This window comes from Schistocerca americana, chromosome 1, assembly GCF_021461395.2.
Source record: "Schistocerca americana isolate TAMUIC-IGC-003095 chromosome 1, iqSchAmer2.1, whole genome shotgun sequence".
Taxonomy (NCBI): domain Eukaryota; kingdom Metazoa; phylum Arthropoda; class Insecta; order Orthoptera; family Acrididae; genus Schistocerca; species Schistocerca americana.
The window spans coordinates 740,678,875-740,706,784 of NC_060119.1; the positions used below are offsets into that span (position 1 = coordinate 740,678,875).

The 27,910-nt window shown below is 43.8% G+C and overlaps 1 protein-coding gene across 1 annotated transcript in view; it reads right to left on the minus strand.

Moving 5' to 3' along the window:
* The window catches only part of LOC124593974 (follistatin-related protein 5-like), a 503,257-nt gene that overhangs the window by 89,495 nt on the left and 385,852 nt on the right, over positions 1 to 27,910 (minus strand). The window lies entirely within an intron of this gene.

The following is a 27,910-nucleotide window of genomic DNA, read 5'->3' on the forward strand; positions in this document are numbered from 1 at the left end:
TACCGACTAGACATTCTTTGTGTCACCGCAGTGGCTCATATGGACCTGTTTATGAATCACAATCAGCCCAATTTTGGCACACATATTCGATTCTTCTTTGTGGGACCTTCGACGATGTGGCAGCGACAGACTTGATGTTGTGACGCTCTGTCCATTTAGTCTATTTTTTTCCTTCGCATTGTAAAGCAAAAAGAAGTGTACTATTTTACTGAAGATCTGACGTATTAATGGACGAGTGTGTTAAGAACAGTGCTGAGAGAAACAGCGTTTCGCTATGGATTACTAGAGTGAGCTATTTCAGTAATAATATTGACGACAACCAGTGTTATCGTCCGTAATATAATTTTGTGTAGGAGACGAACACTAGTAAGTAGTCCATATAAAGAGTGTAGATTAAGGCATGTCAGAAAATGTATCAGTACCGTTCGAGAATGCCATGACTTTTGGAGTTTTAATACTAAATTCTTCCCGGTTACGAAATTTGAAGGTTTTACCTCCAGTACCAGTTGGAGTAAACGTATCGGGTCAAGTTCGCTGACAGCGAGACAAACATTCCTATAGCATTTGTGATTTTGACCATGTAGGTTTACTAGCACATGTCCTCTTACCTCGTGAGGTATAACTTAAAGTAGGACAATGCAGTTGAGTCACTGCATGGAGTAGTGATTGGTATTAAATGTGAGAATGAGTTGAATAATGGGTAAGGCAGCAAAAGATGGAAGGAAATTAATGAATTCTGTGTGAAGAGATTGTGGTAAGCAGTTACTAAGAAGCAGCATCGAGATTACGAGTCGGCAATAGCACTTGAGTTATAAGTAACGACGACTTGTCATATACGTTGTTCACAAAAACCACCGGTTTATAGCCACGAATTTTAGTCGAGGTAAACAGTCAAAAAGTGTCTACCACATTCGTTTGGGAATAATCCAGAACAACACAGCCTATAATGGAAGTCATATTACGTGATCGACTTATTCTACACTACTGGCCATTAAAATTGCTACACCACGAACATGACGTGCTACATACGCGAAATTTAACCGACAGGAAAAGATGCTTTGATATGTAAATGATTAGCTTTTCAGAGCATTCACACAAGGTTGGCGCAGGTGGCGACACCTACAACGTGCTGACATGAGGAAAGTTTCCAATCGATTTCTCATACACAAACAGCAGTTGACCGGCGTTGCCTGGTGAAACGTTGTTGTGATGTCTCATGTACGGAGGAGAAATGCGTACCATCACGTTTCCGATTTCGATAAAGGTCGGATTGTAGCGCATCGCGATTGCGGTTTATCGTATGGCGACACTGCTGCTCGCGTTGGTCGAGATCCAATGACTGTAAGCAGAATATGGAATCGGTGGGTTCAGGAGGGTAATACGGAATGCCGTGCTGGACCCCCACGGCGTCGTATCACTAGCAGTCGAGATGACAGGCATTTTATCCGCATGGCTGTAACGGATCGTGCAGCCACGTCTTGAGCCCTGAGTCAACAGATGGGGACGTTTGCAAGACAACAACCATCTGTTCGAACAGTTCGATGACGTTTGCAGCAGCATGGACTATCACCTCGGAGACCATGGCTGCGGTTACACTTGACGCTGCATCACAGACAGGATCGCCTGCGATGGTGTACTAAACGGCGAACCTGGGTGCACGAATGGCAAAACGTCATGTTTTCGGATGAATCCAGGTTCTGTTTACAGCATCATGATGGTCGCATCCGTGTTTGGTGACATCGCGGTGAACGCACATTGGAAGCGTGTATTCGTTATCGCCATAGTGGCGTATCACCTGTCGTGATGGTATGGGGTGCCATTGGTTACAGGTCTCGGTCAGCTCTTGTACGCATTGGCGGCACATTGAACAGTGGACGTTACATTTCAGATGTGTTACGACCCGTGGCTCTACCCTTCATTCGATCCCTGCGGAATAATGCACGACCGCATGTTGCAGGTCCTGTACGGGCCTTTCTGGATACAGAAAATGTTCGACTGCTGCCATGGCCAGCAGATTCTCCAGATCTCTCACCAATTGAAAATGGTGGCCGAGCAACTGGCTTGTAATAATACGCCAGTCACTACTCTTGATGAACTGTGGTATCGTGTTGAAGCTGCATGGGCAGCTGTACCTGTACACGCCATCCAAGCTCTGTTTGACTCAATGCCCAGGAGCATCGAGGCCGTTATTACGGCCAAAGGTGGTTGTTATGGGTACTGATTTCTCAGGATTTATGCACCCAAATTGCGTGAAAATGTAATCACATATTAGTTCTAGTATAATATATTTGTCCAATGAATACCCGCTTATCACGTGCATTTCTTCTTGGTGTAGCAATTTTAATCTACACTACTGGCCAGTAGTGTAGATTATACAATGAAGACCAGTCTTCAACAATTGATCTTCATCTCAAATCTACACCACAAGCTTCGTTACGGTGTGAGGCGGAGGGTACTACGTGTACCACTGCCACTTCTTCCTTTCCTGTTCCAATCACATTTGATTCGCGGGAAGAACGATGGCTGGTAAGCCTCCTTGAGTGCTCGAATCATTCTGATTTTATCTTCATTGTCTTTTCGCTAGATGTACATAGGAGGAAGCAATATATTGGTTGATTTACTTCTAAGAAAGTACGGTCTCTGAATTTTAATAGTAGATCCTATCGTGATACAGAACGCCTAACTTGCAGCGTCTGTCACTGAAGTTGACTCAGCATCTCCGCGATTCTTTCGCGCTTACTAAATGGATCCGTAATGAAACGTGCTGTTCTTCTTTGTATCTTCTCTGTGTCAATCCTACCCGGTGCCTATCCCAGATTGTCGAGCAATATTAAAGTTTGGTCGAAGGAGTGTTTTGTTGATTGATTACATTTCCTAAGGAATCTTCCAAAGAATCTTCGTGTGGCATCTGCCTTAGTCGCGATTAATTTTATGTGGTCATTCCACTTCAAAGCGCCCACCTAGACATTTCATGGAAGTAACTGCTTCCACTGATTGTTCTGTAGTCGTGTAATCACACAGTACAGGGGCTTTCTGTCTATATATTTGTAAAACGTTGTATTTCTTTATGTTGAGCGCCAATTGCCACCCCATTCACCAAGCGCCTTCCGTCTGCAGGTCTTCTTGCATTTCGCCACAGGTTTCTAGCACTGCGACTTCTCTGCACACAAATGCATCAACCGCGAAAAGTCTCATGGAACTTCTGACGTTGTCTACTAGATCATTTCTATACAAGGTGGGTGAGAAGTGGCCTCCCAGTTTTAAATGTCCGTAAGTTTTGCGATTGTTGATATTTACCAACGAACGTTGTTGTGTTTTATTACTGGATCCCTTAGAATACTTTGACCGTCCGTAGCATCTTATAAGGTGAAAGACGAGTTGGCAGAAATGTTGACTTTATAAGAGCGCGTCCAGGTCGATTCGCGGTTTGAAGTGTGGCGATCTATAGCCCTTCTTCAGCGATTGTGGAGGGGTATTCATTATGCTCATGCCACACTTCATGCTAGAACCATCAGGAATTGTCATACACAGCTAATGATAACTAAGTTAGTTGTGGATCAACCATGAGGTGGACGACCTTCAGTGGCGCGATCTCGAGAAAATGTAGTGGCAGCGAGGGACATCTTGACGCGCAGCCCTGGTAAATCAACACGTCAGGCAGCTCGTGAGAGTTGAATCAGCAGTCACAATGTCTGTGTTGAAGAGTGATCTGATCTGGAAACCCCATTATGCTCAGCAGTTACCGTTGGAGTCTTGTGACAGACGGATGGAATACGGGGAAATTATTCCGTCATGGCCAGACGTGTTCAAGAATGAGGCGGAGCTTCGCGTTGGGGAACTCGTTAATCGACACACCTGCGAGAATTTTACGGAAAAAAATCCAGGAATGACAACTGAAAAATCAAAGTCGACCAAATTTGACAGTCGTGGTGGGGGGGGGGGGGGGGGGGCAGCAGTCGCGGACCGTCTAACTGGTCCATTCGTATTGGGAGACATCGTGAACCGCGACCACTGTTGCCAGATGCCGAATGAATATCTGTGGCCACTTATATCACAAGAGGACAGTGTTACGGATATCCATTTTCAGCAAAGCGGAGCACCAGCTCATTTTGCCTGCATTTTTTGGGACGAACCCTTTCCAGGATTTTGGCTGGAACGGCGAGGAACCCATGAATGTCCTCCGAGAAGTCCATACGTCACCCATTGTGACTTCTTCTCGTGATTATGGTCCAAAGAAGAAGTGTACTAACAAGCCAACGCATTCTGGACGAGTTATGGGAGAAATGTACCTGTGGCTTTCCTGTAGACATCAACTGATGACATTCTATACCTTTACGTCGTTTGGTCCACAATGCAGGAGCATATGTGGAACTGGAATGCAGTACACATATTATTAAAGTCCTGAGAACCGACTAAAACTTGTTATGAGTGCAAATTTTCATTACTGAAAAAATTACGGGAAACTAGGAAGCGACTTCGTGCCTACCCTGTATATTGTGAAAAGTAATGGGCTTATAATGCTCCCTTCGGGCACGCCCGATATTACTTTTACAGCTGAGGACCTCTCTCTGTTTAGAATGACATACTGTGCTCTGTTTGCAAGCAACTCTTCAATTTGCCTGCCGCGGTGGCCGAGCGGTTCTAGGTGCTTCAGTCCGGAACCGCGCGACTGCAACGGTCGCAGGTTCGAATCCTGCCTCGGGCATGGATGTGTGTGATGTCTTTAGTTTAGTTAGGCTTAAGTAGTTCTAAATTCTAGGGGACTGATGACCTCAGATGTTAAGCGCCATAGTGCTCAGAGCCAACTCTTCAATTTGTCTGATATTCCTTATGATCGTATTATGTTCATCAGGCGGTAGTGCCTCAATTCCAATTAATATTATTGGTGACCAAACTGCGTTTAAATCGAAATAGGAACATGTGAGGTGCACGAATCAGAAGTCACAGAATTTAAACGTTTCATGTTTACTTGCACTCTAAAAATAAATAAATTTATATTGCTTTGATTAAATTTGGTACGAACAACATCCTTGAGTTAAAGGATGCGAGGAATGGTAATGGTGTTGGTGGTGGTGATAGCGACAGTTCTTATTCGTCACATCAGTGGTTGTCACATACACTGCGTGATCAAAAGTATCCGGACACCCCCAAAAACAATTTTTTTATATTATTTTTTGAAGGACATCATCTGCCAGTGACTGTTATAAGTTTTTGTTACACCTTTGCAATTTCGGGCTTAGGCCATTATCAAGTGCTGATATTATGGCTTCAAGCCATGTAAACGTAATTGTAAGCTGACACATCTGTATGTCGTTGTCAGTACTGTTAAATACGCTCGTTACACAGTGCGAGCACACGTATTCAAACACCGTAAAACAACATAAGCTGTAAGTGAACATGTTCGTTAAACCATCACTAGTCACAAATGCACAAGAGCGCAGCTGCAGAATACTGTTTGTTTTATGATGTTTGAATACGTGTGCTCGCACTGTGCAACAAAGTCACTAGTGCTGACGACGGCATACAAATGTGTCAGCTTACATTACGTTCACATGGCTTGAAGCCATAATATCAGCACTTGATAATGGCCTATGGAGTACGCAGTAGTGTAATAAAAACTTATAACAGTCACTGGCGTAAAGGTGATGTCCTTCAAAAAAATTTTTATGATTATGAATCGCAGCTACAACCATTTTTTTGTATTAGTTGCGTTGTTCTGTCACCTACTGCCAGATGCTTCATATCAGCGACCTCAGCATTCATTACACATCGTGAGAAAGCAGAATGGGGCACTCCGCGGAACATCCCTAGGTCCACTGTTCCCGATGTGTTAGTGAAGTGGAAACGTGAAGGGACACGTACAGTACAAAAGCGTACATGCTGGCCTCGTCTGTTAACCGACAGAGACCGCCGGCAGCTGAAGACTCTCGTAATGCGTAATAGGCAGACATCTATTCAGACCATCACACAGGAATTCCAAGTGTATCAGGATCCACTACAAGTACTATGACAGTTAGGCGGGAGGTGAGAAAACTTTGATTTCATGGTCGAGTGGCTGCACATAAGCTACATATCACGCCAGTAAATACCTAACGACGCCTCGCTTGGTGTAAGGAGCGTAAACATTAAACGATTGAACAGTGGAAAAAGGTTGTGTGGAGTGACGAATCACGGTACAGAATGTGGCGATCCGATGGCAGGGTGTAGGTATGGCGAATGCCCGGTGCAATTCATCTGCCAGCGTGTGTAGTGCCAACAATAAAATTCGGAGGCAGTGGCGTTATGGTGTGGTCGTCTTTTTCGTGGAGGGGGCTTGCACCCCTTGTTGTCTTGCGTGCACTATCACAGCACAGGCCTACATTGATGTTTTAAGCACCTTCTTGCTTCCCACTGTTGAAGAGCTGTTCGGGGATGGCGATTGCATCTTTCAACACGATCGAGCACCTGTTCATAATGTACGGCCTGTGGCTGAGTGATTACACGACAATAACATCCCTGTAATGGACTGGCCTGCACAGAGTCCTGACCTGAATCCTGTAGAACACCTCTGGGATGTTTTGGAATGCCGACTTCGTGCCAGACCTCACCGACCGACATTGATACCTCTCCTGAATGCAGCGCTCCGTGAAGAATGGGCTGCCATTGCCCAAGAAACCTGCCAGCATCTCATTGAACATATGCCTGCGAGAGTAGAAGCTGTCATGAAGGTGGTCCAGCACCATAATGAACTCCAGCTTCACCGATGGAGGGCACCACGAACTTGTAAGTAATTTTCAGCCAGGTGTCTGGATACTTTTGATCATATAGTGCAAGTGCATCATAACTGCCGGTAAATAACCGTCAATAGTCTCGACCAGTTCGATGTTAATCGCTCATTAAATGCAAATTTTGTAACAAGGTACAAAAACGTGGTATGTTAACGTGCTCCACATTAGGACATTAAGGTTGGTCCTTGTGTGCAGACTTCACTCCCGAGTGTCTGCGTTACTGGTGAGGGGCAGGAAGGCCCCGAAGGGTTTCGCCGTCGCTGTCCTTTTTCTTTTCCCTCCCCTCTGCCCTCACTGGATACACAGCAGCCAACAGGTGGCCGCAGACTGCACCCCCGACCTTGCCCGCAGCTGGTTTCCTCCGCAGAAAAACGCTTCCAGGAAACGGCGGAGGGATGTTGTCATTTGTTACTCCTGGCCTTGCAAACTAAATACTTGCAATGTCTGAAAATATTTATAATTATATCTGTTTGTGTTCCTATCTCCAGTTTATCAACAAGTCGCTATTCTTAACGACTACCTAAGTTTAAATAATGATAGATTGATGGAGTGTTTCATCAATAAGGCCATTGAATAAGGAGTAGTTGCTGCCTTATCCATGTAAATTCGATTTTCATTTATGTTTTCAGGTAAATGGGCAGGTGATATAATGATGGAACGCCTGACAGATGTTATATTGCAGTTTGAGAATTTTAGATGAGAGTCTCATTCACATTTTGAATGTTTACAGCCCTAAGCAAGTAACGAGGAGAACACGGCAGGTGCCGTAACCAGATTTCTCAGAAACTTCGTTCATTGGTTGATGGGTCACAATAAGCGAACACATGTCTCGGATTATCCCTGGATACTCGACCATTTCTGAGTATACGACTGTGAAAGCTTTCGAGGTAGGCCTACTTAATGTAACTTTTAGCGAGCACGTGTTTCAACTGAAGTGGTCGTCAGAAAGCTCACTAGCGCAGGACTACAGCGCAGTTTTATCGGAGCTGTTTGTAAGATCTAGCTCAGCAGGTTACGGGACAATCAGATCTACATCCGGTTTTTAAGTGATTTAAAGCTCAAATTTTAAACGACATAAGGTCCCGAAGTGTGGATGGTCACAAGGACCCAACCCGTCGATGCTGTACATTGGGAGTCGCTCTCCATAATTATATCTTCTACGGAGGGAACGCAGGCGTCGCGCAAAAATATACATAGAAGACTAGCCGAAACAGGACTGTCGGAAAACCCATGACATGAAGGAAATACGGCGACACATTTGCACGTATTTTGACTTTCTTTTTCGCGACACTGACGTAACGTCCGAAGCATTGGCAAATGTTCTGCAAAATGTTCCCCAAGTTTTAACGAGGGCTGACCGATTACAATCCAAAGAAGCTTTTACACGCGACGATTTGGAGAATGTTTTAAAAGGCAGTTCCAGGGAAGAGTCCCCAGGAATTGGCGAGATACTTGGTGAATTTTATGCTAAATATTTTCACATCCTAAGTGACACATATATCCCTATTGCTAATGAAATTCAGAACGCGCTTGACGGATTTAGTTACGCTTATCCGAAGAAGATAATAACCAGGATGGGATTCGGGACCAATTTTACGACTGTCATTCAGAACATGCTTGCGAGCGCCACTTCGAGGATTATCATCAATGGATGCCTGAGTGATAATATCCCGACCACAAGGTCAGTACGGCAAGAATGCACAATGTCGATGGTTTTGTACACCGTAGCATTAGATCCGCTCCTTCGACATATTTACAACGAATGCCTGGAGATCACGATAGCAACGACAAGCTGATTTGTAGGGCTTATGTCGATGACCTCGGAGTTTTCATGGAACAGCCAGCAGACGAGGACGGGCTCTACACCGTACTCCGCTAATTTGAGAAGGCAACAGGGGCGATTGTCAATCCTACAAATACAGTGTTACTCCCCGTCATGCGTATCGGGTGGAATATTCAGCGGAACTGGTTCTGTGTCCGGACACAGCACTAAGTTCTCGGAATCTTCTTGACTGTTGAACTGCAGAGAAGAGATGCGCTCAACTGACGTACCATTCTGCATAAGATCAGAGTGATAGCCAGTTTATACTCGGTCAGGGCGTTGGACGTTCCCTAAAGGGTGGAGATCATTATCACCCACAGCCTTGCGAAGATCTGGTATCTGGCTCAGGTTCTGCCAGTGCCCAAACAAATAGCACACACGATTAAACAGACCATGTATTGAATGTTGTGGATGGGAGTCTTGAAGCTAGCGGAATGGGGTTAATAGACTTCCACGCCAAATGTATGGCGCATTTCATCAAGTGCGCTAAAGCCGTGATTGATAAAGGTTCTTGCAGGTCGACAGCAACATTATTTCATAAGTCACTGGATGTCCTCATCCAGATCAGTAGCACTCCTTATGCGCTGAACTTCGTTCATCGGTTTTACCTCGACACTAACTACTTTCTACATACTGACCTGAGAGGCAATTGAGTCAACGACATTGCTACCGCACTTCGTGGATCTCCAGTTTTGAATAAATGGGAGTTGCAACTGCCATAACACAAGTGGAACATTTTGTGGCAAAACCTAGCCTCCAAGGTTCTGTCTGGGAATGTGCGCACAACATGGTACAAGGTCGTCAAGCGCACCATTCCAACAAACACAAAACTTTATTCAATTCACCTACTCCGATCCAGTGACTGTGACATTTTTGCGGAAGAGGACACAATCGAACATCACATTGTGTGTGCCGGCAAATTTCCTATCGTCTAGGACACTGCAAGAGACATGCTGCGATTGATAAGCAGAGTCATTATCAATCACGTCACGGTGTCAAACGCGATCATACAACAATGGAACCCATATCCCAAAACAAAGAAAAATGCTACGACCTGGATTATGGGACACACAGTTTACGCAATATTCTCCCTATCCCTAAAAATGTCCGATGAATTGAATTTCCTGGAATATTCGTGGAATGAACACGACAAGGCACAAACACGGAAGTAGTATAGCGACACATTAGCAAATTAACTGAAGATAACATTGCAAAAAGCTTATTGTGATATGGGACAAAAATTTAATCGTTTCACATTTTCTTTTGTATTCTCCTTTCTCTTCATTTAACCTGATTTCCTGATTTACTGTGCTATCCGAAGTCCTTATTTACTTTTCTATGCTACATGTGCTGAGATTTTTCGTTATGTAACAGTTTGTTAGAAAAGCATTAACAGAAAACAGATATAGGCAACATTGTCTCAAGAGTGTTCTGGACTTGCTTGGTGTACTTTCCAATACATGTCTCCTTGTGTATTTTGGATTGGCAGCTTGTGAACTGAATGGCACTGCCTAAGACTGGATCTGTCTAATAGCTGGAAGAGACTTATTTCCTTTATTTAAGGTACATTTTATTTTATTTTACAACTGGAGGTGAACATTTACTTCGTCATCGGGGACGTCTGCTGCCAGGTTATGCTAACTTGTTTTCAATATTTCCGTCGGACGTTTTCGATTTAGAAGACTATTATTTTGTTAGCAAAGAGGTACTTAGAGAAAAATTATTATTTTTTTACAGCACCCAGTTAATTATTTTTGTTTTTCCGTCTGCCAGCCAATAAGATTGCAAAATGGCTCTGAGCACTATGCGACTTAACTTCTGAGGTCATCAGTCGCCTACAACTTAGAACTAAGTAAACCTAACTAACCTAATGACATCACACACATCCATGCACGAGGTAGGACTCGAACCTGCGACCGTAGCGGTCGCTCAGTTCCAGACTGTAGCGCCTAGAACCGCACGGCCACTCCGGCCGGCAGTAAGATTGCAGGCTTTAAACTCTACTGCCATTTGCTGCTCGTTGTGTTGTTCCGTCGTTTTTTAGTTGCTTTTGAGTAGAGGAACAGTCCATCAAGATATTCTTTTCTAAAATTTGTCTCACGAAGAAATACACTTTCTCTTTTACCGTATATCAAGAAGGTTTAGTTTACAGCAAGAAACTTTCGTCACGGGAAATGGACTTTGACGAACATTTACAATTTCATTTCAGACTACTTATTTCTTGATTTTGTTTTTATTGCTGTAAAGGTGAGAAGATTATGAATTCACCCATTATCAGAACATGACATCTATGTTTTAATTTAACTAAAGCAGTGAAGCTCGCCGATAAAGGCATATTTGGAGATATCAAGGAAGAGTTGGGAGGCCCTAAATAAAAAATAAAGAAAAGAAGGTGGCTCAATGGCTAGCGTCGCGACTTTACAGTTTTCCACTCCTTATTCAAAGCCTGATTATTATTTTTATTTTAGTTTTTCATTGATCTACCCATGTCCCTAGAAAATCACTACACTAATGTTTTCCAGTGTATATTGAAATAACGTTTCCCCTTATTGGGCTGCTAATTGTATGTCTGGTGAATAAATAAAAAAAGAGAAATATAAAATAAACTAATGAGAATATTATGTAAAATTGTATCGGGTGAAATTCTTGTAGTGTATCTTGATTCATTATCAGTTGCAAGCGCCAGTTTTCGATAAAGTGGCCCGTTATGCTTGGATTGCCGCGAAATTATTGCCAACGAGTGAAATCTTCAACAGTGTCAACGATGTTTCTTTCTCAGGTGCGATTCATAGAAATAAGTGGTAAGCGTTCCATCGTGAATGCTCATAGCGTTCGGAACTTTTATATTTAGAATGTTTATACTATCGCTATAATCCAAGGGAAAGCACCAAACCCTTCCTGAAGAATAAGCGCTAGAATGAAATGTAAGAATTAAGATAAGAATTGACATAAGAATGAAATATAAGAATATGTGAATTTAAAAAGGTTTTAATCCTCGAAAACACCTTACACACGTATATTATATAATAAGTATATGACACTGACTGTGAATCCCAGTTGTAATTTTGCAGTTAATATAATGCCTTGTATCCTCTAAATTGTTAAGAAACATTCGTGTAGTAACTTTCTACGGACAGGTATACATAAATGATAAAAAATAAATTAAACAATAATCGGGTTTCGAACACGACGGGAAACGTGAGAAGCGGCAGCGCTAGCCACTGCGCCACCGTTTCGTCTGACATTATCCCCCTCTAAAAGCCATCATTTAGATGGGTTTTAGAGTCGGACACATTGACCGTCGTTTTCTCAGAAAATTTCGAGTATCTACTGATAGGACGAGGCACGTATTCGCCCATTTTAGCTGCTTTTCCGCTGACTGAAGTTTCGGTGAAATAGGGTTATGGCTCGTGTGATATTCTCCTCGTAAGTCATCAGTTATAGCGTATACATGTACATACATACTACCCAAGGCACATTGCGGAGGCTAACTTGTACCACTACTGGTGATTTTTTTCCTGTTCCACTCGTAAATGGGGTTTAGGAAACGGACTTCAATACACCTCCATAAGAGCTCTAATTTCTCTTGTTTTGCATTCGCGGTCCTTGCGCAAAATGTACGTTGGCGGCAATAGAACCGTTCTCCATTCAGTTGCAAATGCCGGTTCTCTTAAGTTTCTCAGTACCGTCTCGCTATTATGACGTCATCTTCCTCCCAATGATTCCCATTTGAGTTCACGGAGTGCTTGCGTAACCTTCACGCGTTCTTCGAACCTACCGGTAACAAATTTAGCAGCATGTCTCTACATTGTTTCGATGTCTACGTTTAATACGACCTGGTGGGGATCCCAAACACTCGATGTAGTGACTGACAATTCGCAATTTTTCACAAACACAACTTTTATTTATGTACGTTTACAAGGTTGATGAATGAACAACAAAAGAAAGGTAACAATAACGATTCCAGTAAAAGTCTCCTAATTGAGGCAAACAAAAAGTTCACTTCTAATTTTCCACGAAGGTTCGTGGTAACACACACACACGCTAGTGAAAGTGCAATTCAGAGACGAAGATGGAATCTTCAGCGATCGAAGTGCACGAGGTCGGCATCCATAGTGAACTGAAGTTCAGGGCTGGTTCTAGCTCCTAAATAGCTGTCTCCAGCCAATCGGGTTTTGGCGTAGTAATACTTTCTGCGCCGTGTGGGATTAGCCGAGAGGTCTGAGGCGCTGTAGTCGTGGACTGTGCGGCTGCTCCCGGCGGAGGTTCGAGTCCTCCCTGGGCATGGGTGTGAGTGTTTGTCCTTAGGACAATTTAGGTTAAGTAGTGTGTAAGCTTAGGGACTGATGACCTTAGCAGTTAAATCCCATAAGATTTCACACACTTTCTTTTGATACTTTCTGCAAGCCGTGCCTCGAGCTCCCCCTCCAGGAAGTAGTGCTCGGAATGTCTGTTTCCTTTATCTTGTATGTAAATAGCCGGTGTTTACCGTGGTGCTTTTGGGTACGCCTTGGACATAGACAATCATGTTCTCTGTTGTATAATGTGGGTTTCCGGCCCTCAGGGGCTACCTTGGCCCTATAACCTCTTCTGTTTCTGTATGATCGAACCTTCGTTAACTGTCTGTCGTCAGGCACTGTGTGAAACGCTTTTTGACAATCTAGGAATACAGAATCTTCTTCGTCGATGGTTTGCAGGGTAAAAGGGCAAGCTGAGTTTCACACGAGCGATGATTTCTAAATCCTTGCTGATTTGTGGACAGAAGTTTTGTGTCACAACAGAATTTCTTATATTCGAACTTCCAATGTGCTCAAGAATTCTGCAGCAAACAGATGTTAAGTATATTGGTCTTTAATTTTTAGAGTCCGTTGTTTTACCTTCGCTTTTTTTCACTCGCTTCGGACTTTGAGTTGGAGAGAGATCCGTGATAAATTCAAGCTAATTACAGTCCCGATAACAGAAATGTCGCTTTGTGGCGTGAACTTCATGAGACGTCAAAAATGTTGGCAGCCATGTTGGTCCACGGGGGCACTGCCGACCCTCACAAAGTATGGAGATTGGTTGAAAAAAATGTTCAAATGTGTGTGAAATCTTATGGTACTTAACTGCTAAGGTCATCAGTCCCTAAGCTTACACATTACTTAACCTAAATTATCCTAAGGACAAACACACACACCCATGCCCGAGGGAGGACTCGAACCTCCGCCGGGACCAGCCGCACAGTCCATGACTGCAGCGCCTTAGACCTATCGGCTAATCCCACGCGGCAGACTGGTTGAAACTAGATCCAAGGCGCGCATATCCCACTACGTGGCTAAGCACATTTGCCAACATGATTGAAATCAGGTGAACTGGGTATCTCCATAAACACCTTCATGTCAGTAGAGCGTTCCTAAAACCATTCTGAAACGAATCAGGAGCGATGGGGTGGGACAGTTGTGATGTAACGACTCTAAAATTCATAATTCCAACATAAAATTTTGAATTTTATCATGAAATGAAAAATCTAGGATGGAATGTAACAATACCAGAGAAGGAAAGTTGCTACTCACCATATAGCGGAGATGCTGAGTCGCGAAACGCACAACAAAAAGATTCACACTATTACAGCTTTCGGCCATTAAGGCCTTTGTCATCAGTAGAGACAGATACACACAGTACGGTTTCAGTTCTCTGAGACTGCAGACATGTGTGCAAGTTACGTTTGCGTGAGTGTGTGTGCGTGTGTGTTTGTGTGTCTACTGCTGACAAAGGCCTTAATGGCCGAAAGCAGTAACTGTGTGACTTTTTGTTGTGCCCATCGCGACTCAGCACTCTGCTATATGGTGAGTAGCAACTTTCCTTCTCTGGTATTACTGAATTTTATCATTAGTATATTATGTTCTAAATATCGATTCTGCAGTTAGAATTTTTAAAAACGGTGTTATTATCGGTAATCTTATATATCTAAAAGTTTTTCTAATAGGTATAAATTAATAATCGTATTACCTTGTAAAACTTGACTGATAATTGTAAATGACTGTTGAATTCTGTAGGAACATTTATTACGTTGAATTAATGTTTGCAATATTCAACCAGGTAAGCCGGGAACTACATTGTCTTTCCGAAAGGGCGCTTGTCTGGATGACCTTGAAACTCTTTCAGCGGTAAGGGCAGATCGGACTCGAGGTTGTCCGGGAGTGGAGTACAGGTCTTGCCTGCATGCGCTGTGTGTGGTCAAGCGTACAAATGATTGACTTTGTCAAGTACGAATACTGTTTCTGTACCGACATCTGAAAATGGACTAACGTGGCAATGATTTACACATTGGTAAGTAGTTTCTAAAAATGAATAGTCACAGATATAAAAAATCTGGACATCACTCCATAACCACTTCAAGAATAGTTGCTCTGTTGGCAACATCGCGGGCCATTATTAATCTACAATACGTGAGACGTGAAGAAATTGTTAACATAGTCGTCACCACCGGCATCATCTTCTCAACTGCTGTGAGACACGGATTTTAATTTAGTGGGTAACTATGTATAGGGAGAAAAAGTCATCTCAGTACACATGTACTATTTCTTAAATTCTTAACAATAAATTTCACTTAATTTCCAAAGTTATGTTTCAGTGTCAGATAAGAACATTCACTAATCTTTTCCTTTATTATTCTGGAAAGAGTTAATGCGTTACTAAAACGTATAACTCTGAAACGGCAATTTCAAACTGTCGTCGTATTTAATTACGTTTTGAGTGGAATCGACTGCAACTAATGAAAACATTGAAACGAAACTTGTCGCCTTTTTAATATGCTCCAGTTAAATGAAGCAGGCGAAACAGAATACGGACGCCTAAAAAAAATGAGATTATCAGGAAGTGGAAAACGGCTAAGTACGAATGGTTAGAGGACAAAGGTAAGGATGTGGAAGCATATATCGCTAGGGTAAGATAAATACTGCCTACAGGGAAATTAAAGAGACCTTTGGAGAATAAAGAACCAGCTGTATGAATATCAAGGGCTCACATGTAAAACCAGTCCTAAGAAAAGAAGGAAAACCAGAAATGTGGAAGGAGTATATAGAGGGTCTATACAAGGGAGATGCACTTGAGGGACATATTATGGAAATGGAAGAGGACGTAGATGAAGATGAGAAGGGAGTATGATACTGCGTTAAGAATTTGACAAAGCACAGGAAGACTTAAGTCGAAAGGAGGCCCCGGGAGAGCTTGCCATGACAAAACTCTCTGGTGAACAAGATGTATGAGACTGGCGGAATACCCTAAGACTTCAAGAAGAATATAATGATCCCAATTCCAAGAAAGAAGGTGTTGACAGGAGTGAAAATTACCAAACTATCTGTTTAATAAGTCATGGCTACAAAATATTAACACGAATCCTTTACAAAATGGAGAAACTAGGAGAAGCCAGCATCAGGGAAGATCAGTTTGGATTCTGTAGAAATGTAGGAACACGCGAAGCAATACTAACCCTACGACTTCTCATAGAATATAGGTTTAGAAAAGGCAAACCTACGTTTATAGCATTTTTAGACTTAGAGAAAGCTTTTTGACACTGTTGACTGGGATACACTCGTTCAAATTCTCAAGGTGGCAGGGGTAAAATACAGGGAGCAAAATGCTATTCACAATTTGTACAGAAACCAGATTGCAGTTATAGGAGTCGAGGGGCACGAAAGGGGAGCAGTGGTTGAGAAGGGAGCGAAACAGGGTTGTAGCCTATCCCCGATGTTATTCAATCTGTATATTGAACAAGCAGTAAAGGACTCATAAGAAAAATTAGGAGTAGAAATTTTCCAGAGAGAAGAAATAAAAACTTTGTTGTTTGCCGATGCCACTGCAACGAACTTGAGAGAGCAGTTGAGCGGAATGGACAGTATCTTGAAGGGAGGATACAAGGTGAACATCAACAAAAGCTGAATGTGGATAATGGAATATGGTCGAATTAAAGCAAGTGATCCTGAGGGAATTAGATTAGGAAATGAGACACTTAAAGTAGTAGATGAGTTTTGCTGTTTGGGCAGCAAAATAACTGATGATAGTCGGAGTAGAGAGGATATAAAATGTAGGCAAGCAATGACAAAGAATGCGTTTCTGAAGAAGAGAAATTGGTTAACATCAATCGTAGATTAAAGTGTCAGGAAGTATGGTGTATAGTCATGTGTGAAAGTGAAACATGGACTATGAACAGTTTAGACAAGAAGAGTTTAGAAGATTTTGAAATGTGGTGCTGCAGAAGAATGTTGATGATTAGATGGGTAGCTCACGTAACTAATGAGGAGCTACTGAATAGAATTGGGGAGAACAGATATTTGTGGTGCAAAAGAAGGGACACATCGCGAGGTCACCAATTTAGTACTTGAGGTAAGCGTGTGGGGTAAAAATCGTAGAGGGAGACCAAGAGATGAACACAGTAAGGAGATTCAAAGGGATGTAGGTTGTCGTAGTTCCTTGGAGATGCACAGGATAGAGTAGCATGGGGAGCTGCATCAAATCAGTCAGCCGGCCACGGTGGCCGTGCGGTTCTAGGCGCTTCAGTCCGGAACCGCGGGACTGCTACAGTCGCAGGTTCGAATCCTGCCTCGGGCATGGATGTTTGTGATGTCCTTAGGTTAGTTAGGTTTAAGTAGTTCTAAGTTCTAGGGGATTGATGACCTAAGATGTTAAGTCCCATAGTGCTCAGAGCCATTTGAACCATTTGAACCATCAAATCAGTCTTTGGACTGAAGACCACGACAACAACATGTGATACATTTATGATTTGTCAAAGTCGGTGGGTTCAAGGTCTCTGTGATGTTATCTTTGAACAAGATAATTCAGCGACGCACTTCGCCCATGCGTTTCTGGCCTACATCGCTGCAGAGGGTGCTCGACTGTTGCCCTGGCTAGCAAGTTCTGCAAATCTCTCATCCACTGAAACGTCGGGTCGCTGACTGCCAAGAGACTGCGAACCATCATTCACCACTGCAAATGAAGAGTTAAAATAGCGTGGACTGACATCTCATCTGTAGCCCCGGCTCGCTTCGTTGACCAACCGCATTAGAGCCATTGGCGTTATCAGAGGTGGTAGCTTCTTGTGTTATTTAGAAATTTAATCATGAATTGAAATTGCTCGGCAGATAAGAGCTCTGTGGTGGACCAGGACTGGGGCCCTGGCTTCTTGCTTTTCACGGGGGGTTGTAATAATTCTGTAAAGACTAGAAGAAAATACACACGCAATCCATATGTAAGTGCGTAACATACTTTTTCCCTCTTTCTCCTAGCAAATTTTAAATAAGTTAAATAAATATTTTAGTATATACGCCTACGTGTTGCAAACCTAAAGAAACAGTGGCGTAGAAAAACTCTCTGTCCAAACATTTTCACTTCCATTCTAAGGACATTGACGATACTATTATTTCTGCGACAAATTCCCTTATAATTCAAACAATACGGTATGTGCACTGAGAAAACAAGAGTATGTAAACGTTTTTATTACGACCGCAAGGGAACTGCACGGGTAAGGCGATGACTTTATTTATTGTAACAGCATCGAGTAGTAGTAGAAGTAATAATAGTAGCAATAGTAGTAGTGTATCGTCAGCTAATAATATGATGGGATATTTGGGCTGTCTGGACGAACAACGTGGCTTCTCATAATTGCAGTGACGATACATTCAGTTGTGGAGGCGGAGTTTATTGCCCTGTTTGTCGAGATGTGAATGTGCAACGTAGATACCACTGAAATAAGCAATGTCCACGGCAACAATCCAGCAGTCCACCGAAGTTCGAAGAATTATTGCAGAAGAGTAGGTTCTTGACAAATATTTACATAATTCTTTCTACATAAATTGATTAAAAGAAATTGTAATGAGATAAGCTTTCTTTTATTCTGCTACCTATCACTACAAGAAAATTATAAGTTTGACACTTAAAATCGTATAAAGTAGCTTGATGAAAATCTTTTAGCCATTGTAGTTGTATAGTATATTTCATTACCGGCATATTATCGTTTACTATGTCCGCTCTCGGTAGCTGAGCGATCAGCGCGACAGACTGCCAATCCTAAGGGCCAGTGTTCGATTCCCAGCTGGGCCGGAGATTTTCTCCGCTCAGGGACTGAGTGTTGTGTTGTCCTAACCATCATCATTTCATCCCCATCGGCGCACAAATGCTTCAAATGGCTCTGAGCACTATGAGGCCATCAGTCCCCTAGAACTTAGAACTATTTAAACCTAACTAACCTAAGGACATCACACACATCCATGCCCGAGGCAGTACTGGAACCTGCGACAGTAGCGGTGTTGCCAATGCATGATTACCAGTATACACGAAATGTATGTGTGCATGAATATGTTGCTACTATCTACATCTGCATCTACATCTACACTCCACCAACCACCTAATGGTGTCTGGCGGAGAGTGTGTACCACTGTCACTTCGCATTTTTCCTGTTCCAGTCGTTCGCGGGAAGAACAATCTCTGGTAAGCCTCCGTGTGGGCTCGAATGTCTCTAATTTTATATCCAAGGTATTTTCGCGAGATGTAAGTGAGAGGAAGGAATATGTTGGTTGGTTCTGTTAGGAACACACTCTCTCCGAACTTGAACTGTAAACCACACCGTGATGCACACACCTCGCTTGCATAGTCTGACACTGGAGTGAGACTTTCGTGTTTACAAAATGAATTTGTAAAGAAACGCGCTGCTGTTCGTTGGATCTTCTCCACTTCTTCAATCAATCCTATCTGGCGGAATTCCAAGGCCGACGAGCAGTATTCAAGTGTTGGACGAACGAGAGTTTTATAAACTACCACCTTTGAGGTTGGACCACGTTTTCTGAAGATTCTTCCAACGACTCACAATTTGGAATCTCCCTTTACCTCCGATTAATTTTATGTGGTTATCCCGCTTTAAATGGCTCCGGACGCACACTACCAGGTATTTGATGGATGTGACTGCTTTCAGTGACTGTTCTGCAATCTTGTAATCGTACAAATGCATCATTGTGCCTATTTATGGCCAAAACATCACACCTTTTTATCTTGAGGATCAGCTACCAAATCATGCACAAGTGTCGATCCTCTCTAGCTATTTGTGAATTTCGCTACAATTTTCTACTCTTTGACTTCTCTGTATACAGTTGTATCATCTGCGATTGCCTCATGGAACTTCCGACGTCATCTGCTACGTCATATACACACATCAAAATAAGTTTTGACTTACCTCGGTTCCGAGAGTTCCGGAATTTGTTCAGAAAATTGGAACAGAGATCAACATAAATATCATTTCCGTCCTTTTTATTGCTCATGAAAACCACCAACATCACCACACAGCGAGACCTTCAGAGGTGGTGGTCCAGATTGCTGTACACAGAGGTACCTCTCATACCCACTATCACGTCCTCTTGCATTGATGCATGCCTGTATTCGTCGTGGCATACTATCCACAAGTTCATCAAGACACTGTTGGTCCAGATTGTCCCACTCCTCAACGGCGATTCGACGTAGATCCCCCAGAGTGGTTGGTGGGTCTCGTCGTCCATAAACAGCCCCTTTTAAGCTATCCTATGCATGTTCGATAGCGTTCATGTCTGGAGAACATTCTGGCCACTCTAGTCGAGCGATGTTGCTATCCTGAAGGAAGTCATTCACAGGATGTGCACTATGGGGGCGCGAATTATCGTCCATGAAGACGAATGCCTCGCCAATATGCTGCCGATATGGTTGCACTATCGGTCAGAGGATGTCATTCACGTATCGTACAGTCGTTATTGCGACTTCCATGACCATCAGCGGCGTACGTCAGCCCCACATGATGCCATCCCAAAACAGCATGGAACCTCTACCTCGCTGCACTCGCTGGACAGTGTGTCTGAATCGTCCAGCCTGGTCGGGTTGGCACCAAAACAGTTTGAATCGTAGCACGACGTCCTGTGGCTGCACGAACAGTATTATTCAACATGTTGGAGTTGCTGTCAGGCTTTGTCTGAGCCAAAATCCGTAGGTAGTGGTCATCCACTGCAGTAGTAGCCCTTGGGTAGCCTGAGCGAGGCATTTCATCGACAGTTCCTGTGTCTCTGTATCTCCTCCATGTCCGAACATTGCTTTGGTTCACTCCGAGACGCCTGGACACCTCCCTTGTTGAGAGCCCTTTCTGGCACAAAGTAACAACGCGGACGCGATCGAAACGCGGTACCGTCCAGGCATGGTTGAACTACAGACAAGACGAGCTGTGTACCTCCTTCCCGGTGGAATGACTGGAACTTATCGGCTGTCAAACCCCCTCCGTCTAATAGACGCTGCTCATGCATGGTTGTTGACGTCTTTGGGCTGGTTTAGGGACTTCTCTGAAGAGTCAAAGTACTGTGTCTGTGAAACAATATCCACAGTCAACGTCTGTCTTCAGTAGTTCTGGGAACCAGGATGATGCAGAACCTTTTTGATGTGTGTATATACTATAAAAAGTAATGGTACTATAGCACTCCTCTGGGACATGGCCGAAGTTACTTTTGCGTTTGAAGATTTCACTCCGTTCAGAATGAGATGCTGGGTCGTGTTTGTTAGAAAGTTTTCATTCCGGTCATACAGTTGGCCTGATATTCAGTAGCTCGTGTTCACTAGGCGGCAGTGCAGAATTGTATTGAATGCCTTCGGAAGTCAAGGAACACAGCATTTACCTGGGTGCCGGTATCTGCTGCTTCCTGGTTCTCGTGGACGAACAGAGCCGACTGGGTTTCACGAGATCGTTGTTTTCGGAACCCATGTTGATTCCTACAGGGTTAACTTTCGGCGTCCAGAAGTGACTTAATACGCTACCATAAAACGTTCCACTATTCTACAACAGACAGATGTCTTGGATATAGGCCTGTAATTTTGTGCGTCTGTTCGACGATCTCTCTTGAAAACGGGACCGACCACACTTTTTTTTAAACATTAGGAACACTTAGCTCCTCCAGAGACCTACGGTACACTGCTTCTAGAAGAGGGGCAAGTTTTTTCATAGACTCTGTGTAGAATCGAAATGGTATCCCGTTAGGTCAAGTGGCCTTTCCTTCGCCGAGCGATTTCAGTTGCTTTTCTGTTCCACGGCCACTTATTTCGGTATCTATTATTTTGCCGCTCGTGCGACGATTTAAGAGAGGAACTGCAGTCCGATCTTCCTCCGTGAAAGAGTTTTACAGTAAGGCATTTATTGTTTCGTGCTTTTCTGTGTCATTTTCTGTTTCGGTGCCCTTACGGTCACAGAGCATCTAAACAGATGGCTTTGATCCGTTTACCAATTTAACATAGATCAAAACTCCTCAGATTATTGTAGACAGAATTCAGGAATAGCTGCCCACACGCTAATTTTGGCTTCGTTTGGTTTTTGTTTCAGTTTGAGGCTATGGCTACATTTAAGTCTGCAGTGAAGTTCTTAGCAGATTATCTTACACAGTTGTCAAACCACGGCGGGTCTTTTCCGTGAGTCACACTTTTGCTCGGCACACCGTTATTATCCTGGAGTTGTTACTGGTCGATTCGGACAACACACTTCGGGAACTGAAATGGGAATCCCTGGGAGGAAGGTGAAGTTCTTGTCAAGGAGAATTTAGAGAACCTGCATTCGATAATGACTGCACAGCGATTCTGCTGTCGCCACCATACCTTTGGGCACGTAAGGACCACGAAGATACGAGAAATCATGGTCACACGGAGGCTAGACACTCGTTTTTCCCTCGATTTATTTTCGAGTGGAAAAGGAAAGGAAACGTCTGTTAGGGGTAGAGGGTACCCTCCGCCACGCACCTTACCGTGGTTTTTGGAGCATGTACACTATGTGATCAAAAGTATCCGGATACCCCAAAAAACATACTTTTTCATATTTCGTGCATTGTGCTGCCACCTATTGCCAGGTACCCCATATCAGCGACCTTGGTATTCATTAGATATCGAGAGGGAGCAGAGTGGGGCGCTCCGCGGAACTCACGGACTTCGAACAGGGTCAGGTGATTGGGTGTCACTTGTGTCATACGTCTCTACGCGAGATTTCACACTCCTAAACATGCTAGGTCCACTGTTTCCGAAGTGATAGTGAAGTGGAAGCGTAAAGGGACACGTAGAGCACAAAAGCGTACAGGTCGACTTTGTCTGTTGACTGACAGAGACCGCCGACAGTTGAAGAGGATCGTAATGTGTAATAGGCAGACATATATCCAGACCATCACACAGGAATTCCAAACTGCATCAGGATCCACTGCAAGTACTATCATAATTAGGCGGGAGGTGAGAAAACTTAGATTTCATGGTCGAGTGAATGCTCATAAGCCACGCATCACGCCTGTAAATGCCAAACGACGCTTCGCTTGTTGCAAGCAGGGTAAACATTGGACTAATGAACAGTGGGAAACTTTATGTGGAGTAACGAATCAGGGTACAAAATGTGGCGATCCGGTGGCAGGGTTTCGGTATGGCGAATGCCCGGTGAACGTCATCTGCCAACGTGTGTAGTGCTAACAGTAAAATTCGGAGGCGGTGGTGTTATGGCGTGGTCGTGTTTTCCTTGGAGGGGGTTTGCATCCCTTGTTTTGTGTGGCACTATCACAGCAAAGGCCTACATTGATGTTTTAAACACCTCGTTTCTTCCCACTGTTGAAGAGCAATTCGGGATTGGCGATTGCATCTTTCTACATGATCGAGCACCTGTTCATAATGCACAGCCCGTGGCGGAGTGGTTACACGACAGTAACATCCATGTAATAGACTGGCCTGCACAGAATCCTGGCCTGAATCCTATGTTCTTGAACGCCGACTTCGAGCCAGGCCTCACCGACCGACATCAATACCTCTCCTGAGTGCAGCACTCCGTGAAAAATGGGCTGCCATTCCCCAAGAAATCTTCGAGCACCTGGTTGAACATATGCCTGCTAGAGTGGAAGCTGTCATCAAGGCTAAGGGTGGACTAACACCATACTGAATTCCAGCATTACCGATGAAGGGCGCCACGAACTTGTAAGTCATTTTCAGCCAGGTGTCGGGTTACTTTTCATCACATAGTGTATGTAGATGAGGATTATCATTAGTGGGTTCGCAGGAGGTCTTCTGTGAAGTTTGGAAGGTAGGAGACAAGGTAATGGCTCTGAGCACTATGGGACTCAACACAAGGTAATGTTGGAAGTACAGTTGTAAGGACGGTTCGTGAGTCGTGCTTGGGTAGCTCATATATTAGAGCGCTTGCCCGCGCGCAAGGACAAGGTCACGAGTTCGAATCTCGGTACGGTACATAGTTTTAATCTGCCAGGAAGTTTTATATCAGCGCACACTCCGCTGCAGAGCGAAAATTTGATTCTGGTATCGTTATTGTTATTGTTATTGTTATGTCATTATGGTTTGTGGTGGGGAAGAGTGTCAGGGGTATTGCCTTCGTTAATCTTCCATTTATCACGTCAATTAAAATTTGTGTTTCTCTTACTTAAATCCTGATTTCAAACTTCTGCAAACATTCAGAACTACGATTCTGTAACTCTGCATTCCTCTGTTACACGGCGCTGGGTGTTCCGGTATGCCTATAGTCTATACATTTGCTTAAGCAGGATAATATAATAACAAATCGCGACGGCCGCATAACCAAATGTTCTACCGACTCAGCTTTCCAAGTAGGATTCATGATGCGCTCTCACAGCCTTACTTTCACCAGTACCTTTTTCTCGTAGCTTTCAAACTTGGTAGAAGTTCAGTGTATCTTGTGACCCCAGAGTTCCCGGAAGAATGAATATTGCTGAGACAGACTAGAGGATTATTTCCTGAATTAATTTTAAATGTAATCATGCATTCTTCCTACTATAGTTTATATACAGTAAAAACAGTTTTAAAATACATGAAATGTATTGGTAGTAGCGAATACGAACAACCGCCAACTGTATAAGGAAATGACGACGCCGGCCGGTGTGGCTGTGCGGTTCTGGTGCTTCAGTCTGGAACCGCGTGACCGCTACGGTCGCAGGTTCGAATCCTGCCTCGGGCATGGATGTGTGTGATGTCCTTAGGTTAGTTAGGTTTAAGTAGTTCTAAGTTCTAGGGGACTGATGACCACAGATGTTAAGTCCCATAGTGCTCAGAGCCATTTGAACCATTTTGAAATGACGACAATTAAAATTCGTGCCGGATTTCCCGCTTTGCGCGGGCGGTGGCTTTAACCGCTTTGGCCATCTGTGGACGACTACGGCCATACCAATACTTTCCATATGTCGTCTTTCCTGTGTCAAAACCTGCAGGAGGCTAAGCGTGAAATCTGGGCTCGATCCCCAGTTCGACAAACATTTTCGTTGTCTTCATTCCGTTATACAGTTGATGGTTGTTCGTATTCGCAACTGCGAATACATTTCATGTATTTCATAACGGCTGTATTCACCACAGTTTTTGTTCCTTCAGACATGCAGTTGTGAATAACGACAACCCTCAGCTGTGTAATTGAATGATGACACTGAAAATTTATGGCGGACTGGGACGCGAACCCAGATTTCTCGGTCATCGCTAGCGGTCGCCTCATCACTAGGCTATCCGAGTACAAGTCACTGCCAGACCCAAACTTCGATATGTCGTGTAGTATGTGTCTATAACATGTACTCGTACATTCGTTATGTGTATTCCCGTACAACGGGGGCATTTCGATTGAAAGTCGCTTGCCCGGTGTCGGCGGATAAATACGATATTGTTTTGCCTTTGTTGTTCACAGGTACGATGCAGGCATATCTGAAGGAACTTTGCAGTGTAGTTCTGAACAACACAGGCACTGCAATATCTATGGCATCGTACTTCTCAATAACAAAGGCATCACGATGTAGACATTTGAAACAAATGATTGGAATTCCTTCGGTAGATGCATTAAGAAGTACCCTTTTTTTATTGGTGGTTACTAGTCTCGGACATTACTGAGCCGTGGCGGGACTGGTGCCAGGGTTATCTTTGGTTAGGCACTACCGATTCCCTCTGGCAGAAGTTAGTCTTTGGAGCCTGGCCCGGCTCAGGGTACAGCGGACAGTTCAAATGGTTCAAAGGCTCTGAGCACTATGGGACTTAACATCTATGGTCATCAGTCCCCTAGAACTTAGAACTACTTAAACCTAACTAACCTAAGGACAGCACACAACACCCAGCCATCACGAGGCAGAGAAAATCCCTGACCCCGCCGGGAATCGAACTCGGGAACCCGGGCGTGGGAAGCGAGAACGACAGCGGACAGTACGGAGTGAAAAGGGGAAACAACGTTGGGCACGGTACGCGGAAGTACGCGTATTAGCGAGACGCTGGAGAGACAACAGCGAGCACAGTGTGCCTAAGTACGGGCGGCAGTTAGCGCTTGATCGTACTGGGGTCAGTAATAGCGGGCCGGCGCTGTGGCCTCTTGGCAACCTCGTGAAGCTATGCATGTGCTCGCTTCCGTGAAGGAACACGCTGTTACTATCGGACTAAGCACCGTCTGGTGTCTTCGCCACATCGATCCAGCAGTTGGCATCAAGTTAAGTAATTCAAGTCCTACCAACGATTAGTGAAATATAATGACGATTGCTCTTGAGGCAGCAAAGCGTTGCAAGGACTGTGATGTGATATTTCATGCCTCTTATTAAGTGTGTGCTTCGTTCCTTAATAGTATCGTTTTTACTTCAGCTGGCGAGTGTCTAAAACATTGATACGTGTGCGCAGCCTTACCGAATGATCTCTATTCCGTGTCTAAATATTGCCGTGTGGTACCTTACTGGCCCACATACGGTGCTCCATGTGATGCTTGGGTTTTAATGAGCCAGTTCCGTTTGCATCATTCGTGTACGTGGTTCTGCTTAAAGGGAATGAAATCGGTTTTATTATTGTCAATTGTATCGAAATAGTTTTCTGTATAAGTTTGAGTATTAAGGTGAAGCAGCGGTTGTTTGGTTCCCTGTTGTCGCTTCTGATTTATGTTTCAGAGATCGGAAGCAGTCGGTCACCGAATTGCTGAGCCTCCCCTTTTAAATTACTAGCGGGCGTACGGGCGGTGGACTTCACCTGAGCTCGCGTGTGCTGTTTGGTTCCGATTTCGGTGTTCTGAACTGGGTGGAAGTACAGACGGAGTCCACATCTTAATTCGAAGATAAGTACTCAGTCGCCTCCACCGTTCGTGGCCAAGTCGCGGTCTCACAATCTCGGGCCGCAGTTATTGTACAAGCTGCACTTTTTTAAAACTAGTGGCGGGTTTTCAAATGTTTTTAAAGAAATTAATTCATTCGTGGTTTTATATAACAAGCAGTTTGTAAAGTTTGCTTGAATGGCGTTTCTTAAAGAAATTATCTGATTCATGATTGTAATTCTCTTAATGATTTATCTATGATGCAAATAAATATGTTGAAATGAAATGGTCACTGTATGGGTCGAGTCCTTGCACTCCCTTTACAGGGTGTTACAAAAAGGTACGGCCAACCTTTAAGGAAACATTGCTCACACACAAATAAAGAAAAGATCTTATGTGGACATGTATCCGGAAACGCTGAATTTCCATGTTAGATCTCATTTTCGTTTCGTCAGTATGTACTGTACTTCCTCGATTCACCGCCAGTTGGCCCAATTGAAGGAAGGTAATGTTGACTTCGGTGCTTGTGTTGACATGCGACTCATTGTTGGTGATGTCTTGATTTGGGCCCTATGTTCTTCCACCGACGCTCAATGGAGCACGTTATCATGATATCATACGGGATAGTCTACTTGTGCTGCTAGAACATGTGTCTTTACAAGAGCGATACAACATGTGGTTCATGCACGATGGAGCTCCTGCACATTTCAGTTGAAGTGTTCGTGCGCTTCTCAACAACAGATTCGGTGACCGATGGATAGGTAGAGGCGGACCAATTCCATGGCCTCCACGCTCTCCTGACCTCAACCCTCTTGACTTTCATTCATGGGGGCATTTGAAAGCTCTTGTCTACGCAACCCCGGTACCAAATGCAGAGACTCTTCGTGCTCGTATTGTGGACGGCTGTGATACAATACGCCAATCTCCAGGGCTGCATCAGCGCATCAGGGATTCCGTGCGACGGAGGGTGGATACATGTATCCTCGCTAACGGAGGACATTTTGAACATTTCCTGTAACAAAGTGTTTGAAGTCACGCTGGTACGTTCTGTTGCTGTGCGTTTCCATACCATGATTAATGTGATTTGAAGAGAAGTAATAAAATGAGCTCTAACATGGAAAGTAAGCGTTTGTCCACATGTGTGTGAGGAATGTTTCCTGAAAGTTTGGCCGTACCTTTTTGTAACACCCTGTATATTAAAGGTTAATAGAACTAACGTACCAGTTATGTCCATTTACAAACCATTCGCCTTCGTATGTACTT